Below are 15,799 nucleotides of genomic sequence, written 5' to 3' on the forward strand. Positions count from 1 at the left end.
GTTTTGCACGTTTTCTAAACTTGGTTTCGTGATTCCAACTCTTCAAGTATGGCTATTCCACAAATTTATTTAAAATAAACAACTATTTTTCCTGTAGAACAATGTAGGTAAAATATGAATGCTGGTTACATAACAGAATACTTGAAGGAATGTCTTTAATTTAATTATGGCTTTTTCATAAAAGTTATTGACTTTTGGAAAAGCAAAAGTAAGTGCAAAAATGCAAAGTTTTTGCACTCGTTGTTTTGCAACTATTTAAAAGGAAAATACAGATGTACAAACAGAATGAATGATTCAAAGAATAAAGCTATAAAAAACCTACTCATTTAAAATATGAAATATATATTTCCAGTATGGCTTCGAAACCAATAATACAAGCTGTTTTAGAACCGGTTCTCAGCCATACTAAAAATAACCATGTATAGCATCGTTTTACAGACTATTTTTATCGAATATTAAAATAAATATATAAGATTAAAACCAGTTTTGTTAGCCCGGTTCTTCAGTCCCTTGGGTTTAAACTTATAACTTTTCATTTCATAGTACGATATGAAAAAGAGCTATTCTAGTATGACTATAAACCTTATTCATTTCAGCTGGAATGGTTTTGAACCACGGTAAAAAAAACATAAGCGATTATGATTTTTAACACGCAAATTATGTTTTATAAAGCTAGGGATAGCTCACTCCATTTGTCTATCTCTCTGCCTGTGGGTAACACATGTTTTTATTTGTAAATATTTATGTTGTTCATAGTTGCAATATTCATAGTAGTTAACAATTTAGTTGGGACAAAAGACCTACAGAGAATAGAACTAATGGCAAAGATACCTTTACTTAAAAGGTTTGAAATAGTGTAAAATGAAGTATCTTTATAAGATGTGATCTATTAACTAAACTAATAAAATCAATTTATAAAGGTTAAGGATCTGTACTTTAACACGTTAGTGACACTTAGAAATGTAAGGTCTGTAAAAAATTATGCAACTTCCATCAATTTGTGCATAAATGTATAATCTTAATATGTTTGGTCAAAACTTGTGACTGTTTGCCTTATTCCAAGGCATACAGAGAAGCTGCTCAATTATAAATATTTGAAATAAAGCCTAGACAAAGAATGTTTTTTTTAATTTTATTGAAATAAAATTGATATAATTAGAATTGAAATCAAGGACGAACTTATTTACAAGGAAAATAAATGTAAAAATTAGACCCTTGTTACAATTAATTGAAGAATTAGAACACAAAAATGATTTTTCTTTAACTTTGCCGACAATCAAATTAACATTTCCAAAATTCCAATTAAAGATCAAATCATTTACGATTTAATTACTTTAAATTAATAATCCTTTGGTTGGAATAAAAATCTTTATTTTGGTGTCATATAAAAATTGATGTAGCATATACGTGGATATTATGACAGGGGAAAAATGTTCGCCAATGTAGCTTGCTAACATGGAACTTGTTTATTGGCCAATTCTTTCATCCAGTAAGAGGGGAGTGGTTAAAGGGGTTGAAGGGGGGGGGGGACTTTATTTTAGCCAGCTGCAAATTTGAAATTTCACTTTATTAGAGAACATAAAAATCTGGTGTAAGATTCAAGTAATAATATATAAATTTTCACAATATTAAAATTAAATTGCCAATTTTGACAAATATCAATAATTGCAACGAGAGGGGAGCAAATCTTTATAGAACACGTTTTGTGTGTTGTAAAACTGGCTAACTAAGAACAGACAGTGGTCTACTTTCCCATCTCTTTCCGAGAAACAAATATTTTGAAAGACAAACTTTGCTGTAAATAAACTAGTTTTTCATAATTTAGACAAAAAAATAATTTGGATGATAAATTACTTCATTTTATATTTTAGGTTCAAATATTGAGATTGTATGTAGAATAAAATATGAACAAACATAAATCCTTCTTCACATCCGTGAAGAAAAATTAAAAAAGAAAAATAATTTATTTTCTTTAATTGAATGGATATAGAATATACGTAAATATTATTAGAGGGGGGAAATTAACGTCAATTTAGGTTACTAGTATGGACATCAGTTATTGGTCAGTTTGTTCACCCAGTAGAAGGGAAGGGGTAATGGGGGTGGTTAGGAGAACCGTTATTCAACCAACTACAAGTTTTTTACTTCATGAGAGTACATGATAATTTGGTGTAAGATCCAAGTAATTTAATTTTAAATGTTAATGTTTTAATGTTCCACGAAAATATAGGAATACTTCCTGATTTTAAGGACCTAATGGTAATGCTTTTTTTCAAAATCTTGCTAAAAAATCACCTGTGAAATAAAAAAAAAGTACTCTACATTAAGTTCTCCGAGAAGCATCAAATTTGTCCACCTAGGTTTAGGTTTAGGTAAAAAATTAGCTATAGGTTGTGAATAAGGGGCATTTGTTGAAAAAAAAGAAATAGCTTAAACTTTGTTTTATGTGTGACTCAATTTTCTTTTGTGTATTATCATAATACTTTAGCAAAGCAACAAATCTACCAAATTTTATTCAACTATAAATTGGTCTAAGCCAATTGAAATGTATTAAACTGTCAGCATGCAGTTTTAAAATTTCCAACTTTAAAAGTTTGTAATATTTCACATCATCATCATTGCATTTTTAATAGAGGTGGAAGGTTTTCAGTTTTTTCTGCATAGCTAGGACTTTCTGTATATTATTGTTTAAATGAATATATCTTCAATATTGGTTATTAGAGTTGGCTCGATATAACTATCTCCCTATTGGCTAGTTTTCTATATGAATATATATTTCTCAATAAATCTATTTTCCTCACCCGGCATTACTATTTAAACGGAAGTAAATATTTAATAATTTAAATGATCTTTAAAAATATTTTTTTCTTTACATTACCATCACCAAAGGGTTTATTTTATGATTACAATTTTAGTTCAATATTTGAACACACAAAGTGTCGCCACAATCGAATTCTTTTAAAACAGAGTTTTCTTAAATTTATTATATCATAAATTTAAATTTTCTTTTTTATGATTAGAAATTAAATACTTCATTATAATGTAAATAGCAACATGAAATGAAAAAAATGAATTTGTTTTTAATAAAGTAAAATAATGGGTCTTATCGTTCTGGGCAATGAGAGTTTATTATGGATTATTGGAGCACTATGAGTTTCTAACGAATAGTCCTTGGAAAACTTGAGCTCGTTTATAGACATTTATTTCCTATATAGATCTGACATGGATCTTGAAGCAATTAAGCAGGCCGTTTTGTACAGGTTAAAAATTGGAAGATTTCATTAAATAAAAGTTATCGCAAATATACTTAGTAAATAACATATATCTTATTTATTTAAAAGGATAAATATATTACATTAAAGGACGCCTGCAAGAAATAACACGCTTTAACTGCTGAAAGACTGCCACAAGAAGACCCAATACCCCAAATTATAAGCCTTCAGCTTCAATAACAAAAAAGTTCTAGGCATTTCAAAATAGCATTTTATGTACAATGGAATTTTTGAAAGATTTCCAATGCTCATAAAAGAAAAAACAATATTAAATTACGTTGCCTAGACATAAAATTATAACCTTATCTTTGTCAGAAACTTAGATTGCCTGTAACTGATTACATTTTTACAATAAAAACACCACATTTCATAGTCAAAATCTATGAAAAAAATTCAATTTAAATTGCATTTTTAAACAAAAATCATAGCGGAAACAAAGGGGTAAACTAATACAAGCTTAGCTGTGATTGGTTGTTAAGCTGATTCAGCCTTCTGATTGGCTACAGTACATTCGGTACAACGCAAGTAAAACTTAATTTTTTTTAATGATTTTGACTATAAAAATGGGTATTTTTATTGTAAAAATATAATTAGTTACTGGAAACCTAAATTTATGACAAAAATAAGCTTATAATTTTGTTTCTAGGCCACGTAGTTTAATTTTAAAGTTTTCAACATGAGCATTGCAATTCTTTCAAAATTTCCATTGTACATAAAATGTCATTTTAAAATGCCTAGAACTTTTTTGTTATAGAAGCTGAAGGCTTCAAATTTGGGGTATTTGGTCTACTTGTGGCAGTCTTTCAGCAGTTAAAGCGTGGTATTTCTTGCAGGCTTCCTTTAAACGATCTTTTCATTAGAACTATACATATCAAAAAATCAATATATAAATACTTGGATGTTGCACCAGAATTTCATGTACTCGAGTCTGACAAAGTGAAACTCGTAGCTGGCTAATTTAAGGATAACCCCTATCCAACCCCTCTTATAAGATGGACGAACTGACCAATAAATGAGATACATATGTTAGCAACCTAAATTGACGATATTTTCTTTACTGCCAATATAGCCACGTATATTCAGTATCTATTAAATTAAATCAACCGATATAAAACTTAAAGCGTGAAAAAATAACATTCGATGGGCGACAATTTTAAGAAACTTGCTTCCAAGGGTCTAATTTGTTATTGACTGTAACAAAGTTACAATAAATGAAGTCTATGTTAGCAACAATTTTTCACTTGTCTTAATATCCACGTATATTCTACATTCAAAGGTAGATGATATATTCCTGAAAATACCCTAACCTCTGCGATTGGTAAACAAAACTTAACATTGACATAATTAAAAGCGAAGCTTTTCTATAATTAGGGTCGGTCCGTCCGTCCGTACGTCCGTCCGTACGTCCGTCCGTCCGTCACGGATAGCTTTTTTCGTTAATTTAGACATGTTAGAATTGTCCTATCGATTTCAAATTTTGCATGGTGATTCCTTTAGTAGTTAGGTACGATTTAGAAAGCGTAGCAACTCTATAATCATTACGAAAATGTCCGTACGTCCATTTTAAACATGTTGATTTTTTTTACTTTTTTAAATAGCTTTTTTGGTTAATTTAGGCATGTTAGAATTGTCCTATCGATTTCAAATTTTGCATGGTGATTCCTGTAATAGTTAGTTACGAGTTAGAAAGCGTAGCAACTCTATAATCATTACCAGAATGTCCGTACGTCCATTTTAAACATGTTGATTTTTTTTACATTTTTAACAACAAATTTGTAATTGACCTAATTATCCGATTGGTCTGATTTTTGGTATACTGATTCCTGGGACAACAAAGTACAATATTATAAGCGAAGCAACTCTATAATCAAGTCCTAAAAATGTAAGTATGTCCATAATCATTATCCTGTATCAAGCAGTTTTTCAACAAATTTACTTACAATTTTGCTTTGACTCTTATACATTCGCATTCTGATTATTCAGTTCTGACATTATACAAGTGTTAATGTCCGTTTCTCCGAACGTTTCAGAGCTTCGCTTTTATGGATGTTGTCATCCTTGTTATTTTTAAGACTTTATCATGAAAGTCATTCGTTATATTAATTACCAAATTATCCAAGGAGTCAATTTTCAAAAAAAAAATCTAAAAAAAGTGAATATGTTTTCAAAAAAGCTAAAAATTCATCTGTTAAAAGGGACTGCGATACGCTTTCTAACTGTTACATACACCATCCTCTACGTTTGAAATCACTAGGACAATTATAACATGCCAAAATTAACGTTAGGGGCTGACCCACCTTAAATGTATAAAAGCTTCGCTTTTTAAATAAATGTGCGTAAGTTTGCAGTTTTAAAAAGATGTGTCAAGGTATATTTATATAAAGTAAACCATTGTGTACTATTTATTTGTAAGGTGATGTCAAACTTTAGTCAGGAGAACGTTTTGCAAAAAGAATTGCAATCGACTGACAATAAACAATATGTAATTCATAATATGATTTAATGTTAAGAAAATGCAATCTTTATTATAGAATGTTGGTCTAAGCATTGGTCGGGTGTTTGGTTATTAGTGCACTTTGTGACTCTAATTGATCAAGTAATTGTGAGTGTACATGTTGTGAGTCACAGACCAAACAACATTTAAATTGGCTGTAACGACTTTCAATTGGGTCTTTGAACATCTCCAATAGCGTCGGATATATGAACACAGCCAAGTCGATACAAAAAACATAAAACAATTTGCTATTAGACGAAAAAGGTTCTCACCACTTGGGCTAGTTGTCTGGATTTTACATCTATACATTTAATCCTACAACCACATATTTTAAATTTTTAAGAAATACAAATATGTCATGATTCTTCAAGGTTAGGTAGGAATAGGCGGTGTCTCTAAATACCAGCGATATGAGCCTTCCCACAGGGACCTGTAGAGGGAACCTTTTACAAAAATTAAATCGAAGTATTTGAATTTTTGTCAAATTGTGTTAACTGTTTTAGTTAACGTAAATAATTACACCATGAGATTTGCAATAAAAACTTTTTTGGTCGTTCAATGATTATTATTATGCCGTTTGACTATTTTTACATTTTGAATGCAAGTGCAGACTATCTTTATATGCGGCTGCTTCCAGGGATCTAAAGGGTGACAATGGCCGATAAATTGATGTATACAAAATTACCCCTTCTGTAGATAAAAAATCAGTGGTTAAAACGTTTGGACACTCAACTTAATGAACCAACAAATCAAAATTATTAGTAATAAAAATAAGTCCCCAAAGTTGTTAAGGCAACGAATCAGATAACCTTAATAAAAAAAAACTTTGTGGGACTGGTGTAATAAACAGCCCATTGTCCCCTCTCCATCTCTGCTTCCTAAATTAGAGCATGTCCGTATGTCTGTATTCTTTCTGTATGTCCATATTTGGTCAGGAATTTTGTATAACAAACAAGCAATATAAATGGAATATAAAATTGAAAAATAAAAGATCGCCCTAAAAACTAAGGCCAACGCCCGCCTCCACATAAAATTTTTTAAAAAGCTGATATGAAGTAAAAGATTGTAAATTTGGTATGCTATTGTTAACTCAATATTATGTTAAGATTCTTGTGATGATAAAGTATAATATACAATAGTAATTAATAAACAGCAAAGTAACTCTACATTTACGATTCTTTTTCAATTTTATCTTGTTTAGTTTATATAGTTTATTAAGCTTCGATGTATTGACTGTTGACACCCTTGTTGTGTACATCTAATAAATATAGTAGATCAAGATCCATAATAAGTATATTTTACCAATAAGAACATAGTGTAAGAATAATCTGACTGTATTATTGGTTAAACGTGTACACATTTTGGTACAAAAGGGCTATCATTTTTTCATTTCATTCATATATAATAAGTGAACTATAAAAAGGTAGCTTTCTGAAAAATAGGTCGTCCAAAATTTTCATCACTCATATTATTGGAATAAATTTTCTCGTATTCATTCAAATCCGGTGGATAGGAACCGGTTCTCATCCATACGAAAAAACTATGTCTAGCATCGTATTATATCCAGCTTTCTACGAATATAAAAATGTACAATCATAAGATTAAAACCTGTTTTTTTAGCCCCGAGGTGCCGAAGGCACGGGGTAAAAAAAATAATTGTACATTCTATATCCGCGGAAAGCTGTTTATAATACGATGCGAGAAATAACTAATGTATGTGACTAAATATAACTGAAAAATAAGTCTGCTTGAATTTCCTTTTCAATTGGACAGATTATTGTGTCTCCCAGCCCATCTAAGGAAATAAATCCATTGTAACTTTTTGCATTAAATAGAATATTTGATTTCCTTTGTAAAAGTGATGATACAAGACATAAGGAGTAATGGATCTATTATATCTTGGATGTTACACCAGATTTTCTTGTTTTCTAACAAAGTGAAACTCGCAGCGGGCTAAAATAACGATATCTACCATCCACTCCCTCCTTTCCTACTGGATAACGAACTGATCAATAAATGAGTTCCATGTTATCAAATAGACGACAATTGTTTCCCTGTCATAATATCCACGTACATTCTATATCCATTTAAGGAGCATCAACCAAAATGCATTTTTGTATCGGAGCATTAATCAGTGACAATTATAGGTTTTAGTCAAAAAGAATTGACATAATCATCGGTTTTTGTATATTTTGCAACCTTTTTCATTAGAATGTCATTTTTGAATGCGTATCACCTCTATAAGGATCCGCTTCCCTTTCTCCTTCCAGCAAAAAAAATGTTTACCGCTATTAGAGTATATGATATTAAAGTGTTCTTTAGAGTCAATGCAATTAGAGTAAATTAATATCATTGTATATTCTACGTAATACCCCTTTTATTATTTTTTCGATTGGTGGTGAAAGAATAAATTTACTATTATGTACTCTTATTATATATATATATATTATGGGTATCATCCTTTTAGAAATATTTCTAAATTTTTTAATTTTTATACTCTACCATAGTTCTCTCGGGGGGGGGGGGGGGGGGGGGTATAAAAATTGAAAAAATTTAAGAAAAAAAATTCTAAGAGGATAACGCCATAATATGTCATTCATTCTATGTTGAATAATAAAAAATATATTTATTGTAGTGTTCAATGGTATGTTGGAAAAATGTATATCTTATCCTTGATATTTTGAAGGTTGCAAGAATCTACAATATTTTTCTAAATATGTATTTTTTAAGGGGACATTTGCTCCTTTATATCATTTACAAAATACCATAATTGAAAGCTAAGCAGGATAAAGGGATACCAAAATTTCAGGTAAACGAATCATTCACATTGAATCAAAGATTGGGGTGGGGACAAAGATATCACATCTGCAATTGACCTATCACTTTGAAATTTCTGTAGTACCCTATAATTATGATAATAATATATTGTGAATATTTAAAGTTAAAATTCATTGTCACTTGATAGAGACAAGAAATGGATGACTATCAGTAAAGTTTAAGTTTCAAAGTAGTTCCCATGATATTCAAAAAAGTAAATTGTAGCGAAAATTTTAAACTAATTGAAATATCTGCCTATTCTGAATTATGAAATGATAATAGATCTGAGCTGGATCATTAAATCATTTTAGTGGTGAGCCAGATCGGGGTGCGCCGAATATCAGCCAATCACAGCGCGGCATTTCATAAAATGTTGTGCTCTCATTGGTGGAATGTTGGCTTACTCCGATCTGGCTCACCACTAAAATGATTTAAAGATCCAGCTCTGATCAGATCAGAAGGTGCGTGTGACGTTTTACCTCTAAGTGACTTGTTGAGCACATAAATCCCCCTACATCTTATTTTGAAATAAAACTGCAATATTGAGAGAAAGATTTTTATTAGTCGTGCATAGTTAGATAATGAAAGAACTGCATAAGTGCGAATAATTTTTACCATGTAACCACATTACAACACTATAGCGTCGCATACCTCCCCCTTTGTGATAGTGCTTGTTTATTACTAATATTAATATTTGTGATATTGTTGCAATTTATGAATTTCAATTTCTATTTTTTTGGTTTGTCTTGTCTTTGTGTCTCTTTGGAATGAAGGATCTCGCTAACCGCTGAACCGATATGAAAAGTTGTCCCCCAAAACTGTTTATTTGGGTATAGTCCCGTTCGTATTTTCAAAATGGCTTTTTAATATTTTCTTTCAAAAACTAAAATACAAAAAGGAGGGAGGGGTTAAACGCAAACTTCTACACCCACCTCCAGTACCCCTAGAGACATCTATGGGCGTACCGTAAGTCTGTTACTATAATGACATTGACAGCTACAAAGTTATACATAGTGGCCCTTCAAAATAAAATTTTATGTTAAAAATAATATTTGTTTAATCATATTGCAAATATCATATCTTTTGTGTATCTTTGCCATTATTAGTTTTGGTTACGTGTCTTGGCCTTATTACAACAACTCCAAACATTGCATTGTATTTGGCTTTGGCTTTACAAAGACTCGTCACCCACATCTGTGCATTAGACTCTAATTGTTTTGGTATGGTTAAGATAACTATAGAAAAAGCTTTCATTAGCCTACATTATTAAAAGCACAATTCTGAAAATAATATCTTAGTTCTATTTTACTTATTTTTTTCAAACTTATGAGTGTTAACATCCTTTAATTACACTGATAAAATTTACTTATGAAATTACAAATATGCCATGATTCAAAAATAATGTGATTCCTATATATATAGTTTTTGAATAATTATGTTACAAAATATTCTTTTAACTTATGTTATCTATATTGCTTTTCCAAATGGTAACTTAAAAAGTTAAAACTAACACAACTTTTATATAGTGCTTCTAAAAACTTCATGATTTCTATTTTGATCATTAAAAATCTTTGTCTGCTAGAAATTCGAAAATGAACATATATTAATTTTGATTTATTGTATTAAGTTCTCCACTAAATTGGTAATTTTGAATTGCATCCATGCGGGATCTTATTCCTTTTACATAATAACAAATGAGAAGGTTAGGTTATTTCAACTTTCAAGTTGAATTAGCTTAGGCTTATCATAGTTAGATAAGTTTATCCAATTTTATGTATAAGCTGGTCTTACAAAAGGTTTAGTCCCCTGCAGTGGCTATCGGTTTAGTTGTGGTTTAAAGGTTTAATCCCATTTGTAGGTGCAATTTCAATGGAAACAATTCAAAAACATTCCTTATTAAAAAAATAACTTTAAACTTGTGCATGACTGCTAAAGGTTAACTAAAATTTAAGAACTAAAAGCCTTTAGCGAGATCTGAAGGGGTAGACAGAAAACCTTGTTAATTTATACTATAGGACTTATGCAAATATACAAGTATTAAGTGGGCATTTACTATTATGGAGTATTAAATAATAGATATAAACTAACTGTGCACAAAGTTGTTTAATTGCATTAGTAAGTGTCGGGCTTGACCTCTAGTTCACAACTACTTTAGTACAGAGTACACAGTGCAAACCATAATCTTTAAAGGGAATTAATTCGGTATCTTATCAAAGCTGTTCAAGTTTCGGATTGCAAATTTAATTCCTTTGCAAATATCATATTGGCATAGTTTTACATACTAAAGACTTTCATTTTTGCTATTATGATATATAGTTATTGCCAGTATGGATGATGTAGGATTCTAGTAGTATTTATGTAGTTTAAAGGCTGACATAAGATCAAGAGAAAATAGGATTAAAAATTATAAATTAAAATTAGGTTGTTAATATAAGGGTACTAAGTAGTAATACATATTTGTATTATTTAATCAAAATAATTACAGTTCTGATAGCTTTCTAATCTTAGTCTGTTTTTTTTGGCTATTTTAATCAACCTATAGATTAGCTAATTTAAGTGAACACCATTAATTCTTCAAGTTTTGAACACTCAAGAGTTGATTCATAACTATTGGTTCAAGAAAATGAGTCAACACATAAACAAAAACTTTTTTATATTTTTTTCCTGTATATCTATTTGATAATGAGTAATTAAATTAAATATTTTAGGATAATTTATCAAGGGATTTTTGGACATTTTAACATCTAAAAATCGGTATAGTTTTAAATATTTTATAATCCTTTGATTCACTAAATTTAGCGATCATTTATTTTTTTAAATGGCAGTTTAACGAAAGTTTAAGCCATTAGATAATTAATTATATTTTAAAAACAAATACCTATAGCATTTTTATATTACTAAAAAAAAACTTTTCAACAATCTTGATGCTGAATACAAAATAATCTACATACTTTAATTTTGAACTTATAGACAAACTGGCGGATTTTTATTCAAATGCCTATTCCCTTAAATGTTAGAATTTACTTCGCTTTTGTATAATTTGAGTCGAAATAAAGCATTAGGTCAAGATTCCAAAATTGTTATGTTACCTTACTTTCAAATTGAGGCAAAAATGCATCTAATTCTATTTTCTTTTTAATTTTTCATTATGGATCACACTGAACTTCAGGACCAAGAAAGTTGAAGATATCTCTAGCACAAAGGGATTTTTTGGATTTTGGCCTCCAAACGAAAAAATATTTCTCACCTTATGATGATTTATGCAAAATAAAAAATTTTATATTTTGATAGGTTTTGACGTTATAACAAAATAAGATAGAATTGGACCTTTAAAATTACAAGCCTGTATTATAAGAGAATTGAAATGAATTAAATATAAAGTGTTGTTATTAAAACATGGTAAAACGGATCGTAATGTGTACAGTACCCTGTCCCGTTTTAGAAAAATTTTGTTAAAATTTTTGCCCCCAGCCATAATATGGTTGATTTATGCAAAATAATGACCCATGCAAAATATTTTTTCTGTAATGCAAAAATTGCGATGGTACAAGCACTGCAAAATTTTTAAAATTTGCAAAAAGACCTGTTTTTAAAGCTCTTGTACCATCTCAATTTTAAAGATTTTTAAAAAATTTCAATTCTAGTGTGTCAAAATAAACCTGAAATTTACCAAAAAAAATGGGGGCAGTCTCAATTCTAACATATGAAGGACAAAGGTGTAGCAAGTAATCTTTCAAAGTAAAAATTGCCAGATTTCATACACAAATAATAGGGTTAGGCCGGATTGGATGGATACAGATATCCGGCTGATCTATAATTCTGGATATCAAGTATTTAGGTTTATATTGACACACTAGAATTGAAATTTTGTAAAAATCTTTAAAATTGAGATGAAACAAAAGCTTTAAAAACAGTCTTTTTGCAGATTTTAAAAAGTTTGTACCATCTCAATTTTAAAGATTTTTACCAAATTTCAATTCTAGAGTGTCAATATAACCCTAAATACTTGATATTCAGAATTATGAATCAGCCGGATATCTGTATCTATCGATTCCAGCCCAACCCAATTATTTATGTATGAAATCTGGCAATTTTTAAAATTACTTGCTACACCTTCTTCCATTATATGTTAGAATTGAGACTGCCCCCATTTTTTTTGGTAAATTTCAGGTTTATATAGACACACTAGAATTGAAATTTTGTAAAAATCTTTAAAATTGAGATGGTACAAGAGCTTTAAAAACAGGTCATTTTTGCAAATTTTAAAAACTTTGCAGTGCTTGTACCATCGCAATTTTTGCATTACAGAAAAAATATTTTGCATGGGTCAATATTTTGCATAAATCAACTATATTATGGCTGGGGGCAAAAATTTTAACAAAATTTTTCAAATCCAAGACAGGCTAGTGTACAGTGCAGTGGCGTGAACAGGGTTTTACACTTCCCTTAAACCAAAATCGAGGAAGGGTATGAGCTTTAGGATTTGTAATACAGACAACAAGAGGTGTATTGCCAAGTGTCAAAACCCTACATAATCAACTTACTCAAAAGTTTAAAAGGCTTACTTTAAATTGACGTTTGAATTGGAAAATATTTTTCACACACCTCCTTAGATTTTACTAGTTGGTTAGATTCAACCCCTTTTGTACGCCTCTATATGAATATGAAATATCGGGAATAGTCCCTTTCGTATTTTTAAAATGGCTTTTTATAGGTTATTTTAAGTTAGGTTAGGTTATATTGGGTTAGGTGATTGCCCCACAGGGTTAGGTAATTGTCCCCGCAGGGTTAAAGCCCCCTGCAGGGGATAGAAATAGGAGAAAAGCTACTGTGAAAAATACGAAGAATCGCCCCATGAGGTGCGATGTTACGAAAGGGACTATTCCCGAATAATCTTGCATATTAAGGAGCAGGTGATAAATGACATTTTTTTGCTCAAACTGAAATAAAACTTAGTTAAAATTATGTTTTCTGCTTACAACTTTTTCTTGTCTAAATCCCAGCGTACGAGGTAAACAAAAATTGAGTAATCTGGCTCATCATAAGTCAATGTTACGAAAGTGAAGCAAAATAAAAATTTGTCATCAACTTTATTATACCTAAACCTTTTTCTTGGAAATTTCAAATTTGTTAGAATTACAGATAATATGAAGTCATAATTTGTTGTTGTTATGTTAATATTATTAAGGTTGACAAGAACAAATAAAATAGCTCTAAATATTATTTATACAATGCTAATACGTTTTAGTTATATGGAAAATACTTCAGAAAAGGAAACTTTTTTTTAGAAATCAGAAATTAGAATATGTGCTTTTCATGATATAATATAAAAATTTAAAAGTTATATGGATATACGTTGATATTTTTACAGGGGAAAATTTGTTAGCAAATTAACCATATGGATCTAATTTATTGGTCAATCAATTCGTTCATCCAGTAGGAGGAGAGGGGACGGATTGTATCATTGTTAAAGCCAGCTGTGAGCATAACTATTAGAATAAAGAAATTTCAATGCAACATCCAAGTAATAAAATATCGATTGTTAGGTATAAATTTGATTTGAAATTTTTTTGCTGTTTAAATTCTAACTTGATGTCCTGATTTGATAGAAGTCTTCAAGATAGGCATAAAAGCAAAATAATTTTTTTTTAGCATTATTAGAATAACTTAACCTTATTCCTACAGGGGAGCTTTATTTTCTTTTTGTGAAAGGAACTATAACAAAATTTTCTGACTTTTTAAATAGACCAAAAATGTAAATTGGTTAAATTTTTCAATCTATTAATCATTCTTGCGGCCACAGGAGTCAATCAAGATCCAGGTACATTTTTAAAGGTACCTAAAAAATACTAAGTCACATTGTTTATGCCTGTTTTGCTTTAAACACAAAATAACATTAATAATAGGCTCACTAAAGCCTATTTTTTACCTCGCAAGGCCGTTGACTAGTAAACCAGGCACCAAAAGTACCTTGTACCTGAATCGTCCTGCTCACTTTAAATTGCCATAAAATTAATATCTTTTTATTTATCCAAATTAATATTTCTGAAAATATTAAATCTATTTTTATTTACCACAATGAATATAGAATATACGTGGATATTATGACGTCACTTTAGGTTGCAACATAGAAAGTATTTAAATTGGTCAATTCGTTCCTCCAGTACCAGGGGAAAGGATGGGCTTATTGTTATTTTAGCCCCCTACGAGTTTCACTTTATTAGAGATAATTATTTTCCCTGATAATCTAGGATATAGTTCTATGCTATATTCATTCTAAGCTATATATACGATATTGTTACTAAATTTCAAAAGAAATTTTTTTTTCAGACAAAAAATGCAAAAGTATGCATTTGTCCTCATAGCATTGCCAGGTAAGTCAATAAGTAATCTTGGGATACTTTTAGATGATTAGCCAGGTAGTTAAAAATAATGAGTAATCTTAGGATACTTTTAGATGATTAGCCAGGTAGTTAACAATAATAAGTAATCTTGGGATACTTTTAGATGATTAGCCAGGTAGTTAAAAATAATGAGTAATCTTAGGATACTTTTAGATGATTAGCCAGGTAGTTAACAATAATACGTAATCTTAAGATACTTTTAGATTAACTAGCGGCTACGCCCCTAGAGGCCTCTAGTGGCACTTTGAATGTTTTTTTTTTACTTAAAATAATTAATTAAAGAAATAATTGGTTTATGTTTCGTTCAAGTCTCTTTTTTGGGAAAGGGTAATTTTTTCTAGGGGTGATTTCTCTTGGGAGGGTGGTGGTACCCTCCCCCAAAATAGTTATAAACCTTCCCAGGACCTATGAGAATCTGCCCTGTAAAGGAGAACCCGATCGGTTCAGCGGTTAGTGAGATCCTTCGGTACAAACACACAAACACACAGACATCCTGTTACTTTAGTATAAGGATAGACAAGTAGTTAGCAATAATAAGTAATCTTGAATACTTTTAGATGATTAGCCAGGTAGTTAACACGAACCTTACTTATTATTTGGACTGTAACTTGATTAATGGATATAGAATATACGTGGATATTATGACAAGAGAAAATTTTTCGTCAGTTTAGCTTGCTAACATGGACATCATTTATTGTTCATTTCGTGCATCCATTAGGGGGGGAAAAGGTTGGCTAGTGGGTGAATAGCTAGGGAGTTTCGTTATTTTAGCCAGCTGCAAAAATTACTTTAATAGAGTACAAGTAAATCTA

Source organism: Acartia tonsa, chromosome 4 (assembly GCF_053477335.1).
Source record: "Acartia tonsa isolate MP-2025a chromosome 4, ASM5347733v1, whole genome shotgun sequence".
NCBI classification, from domain to species: domain Eukaryota; kingdom Metazoa; phylum Arthropoda; class Copepoda; order Calanoida; family Acartiidae; genus Acartia; species Acartia tonsa.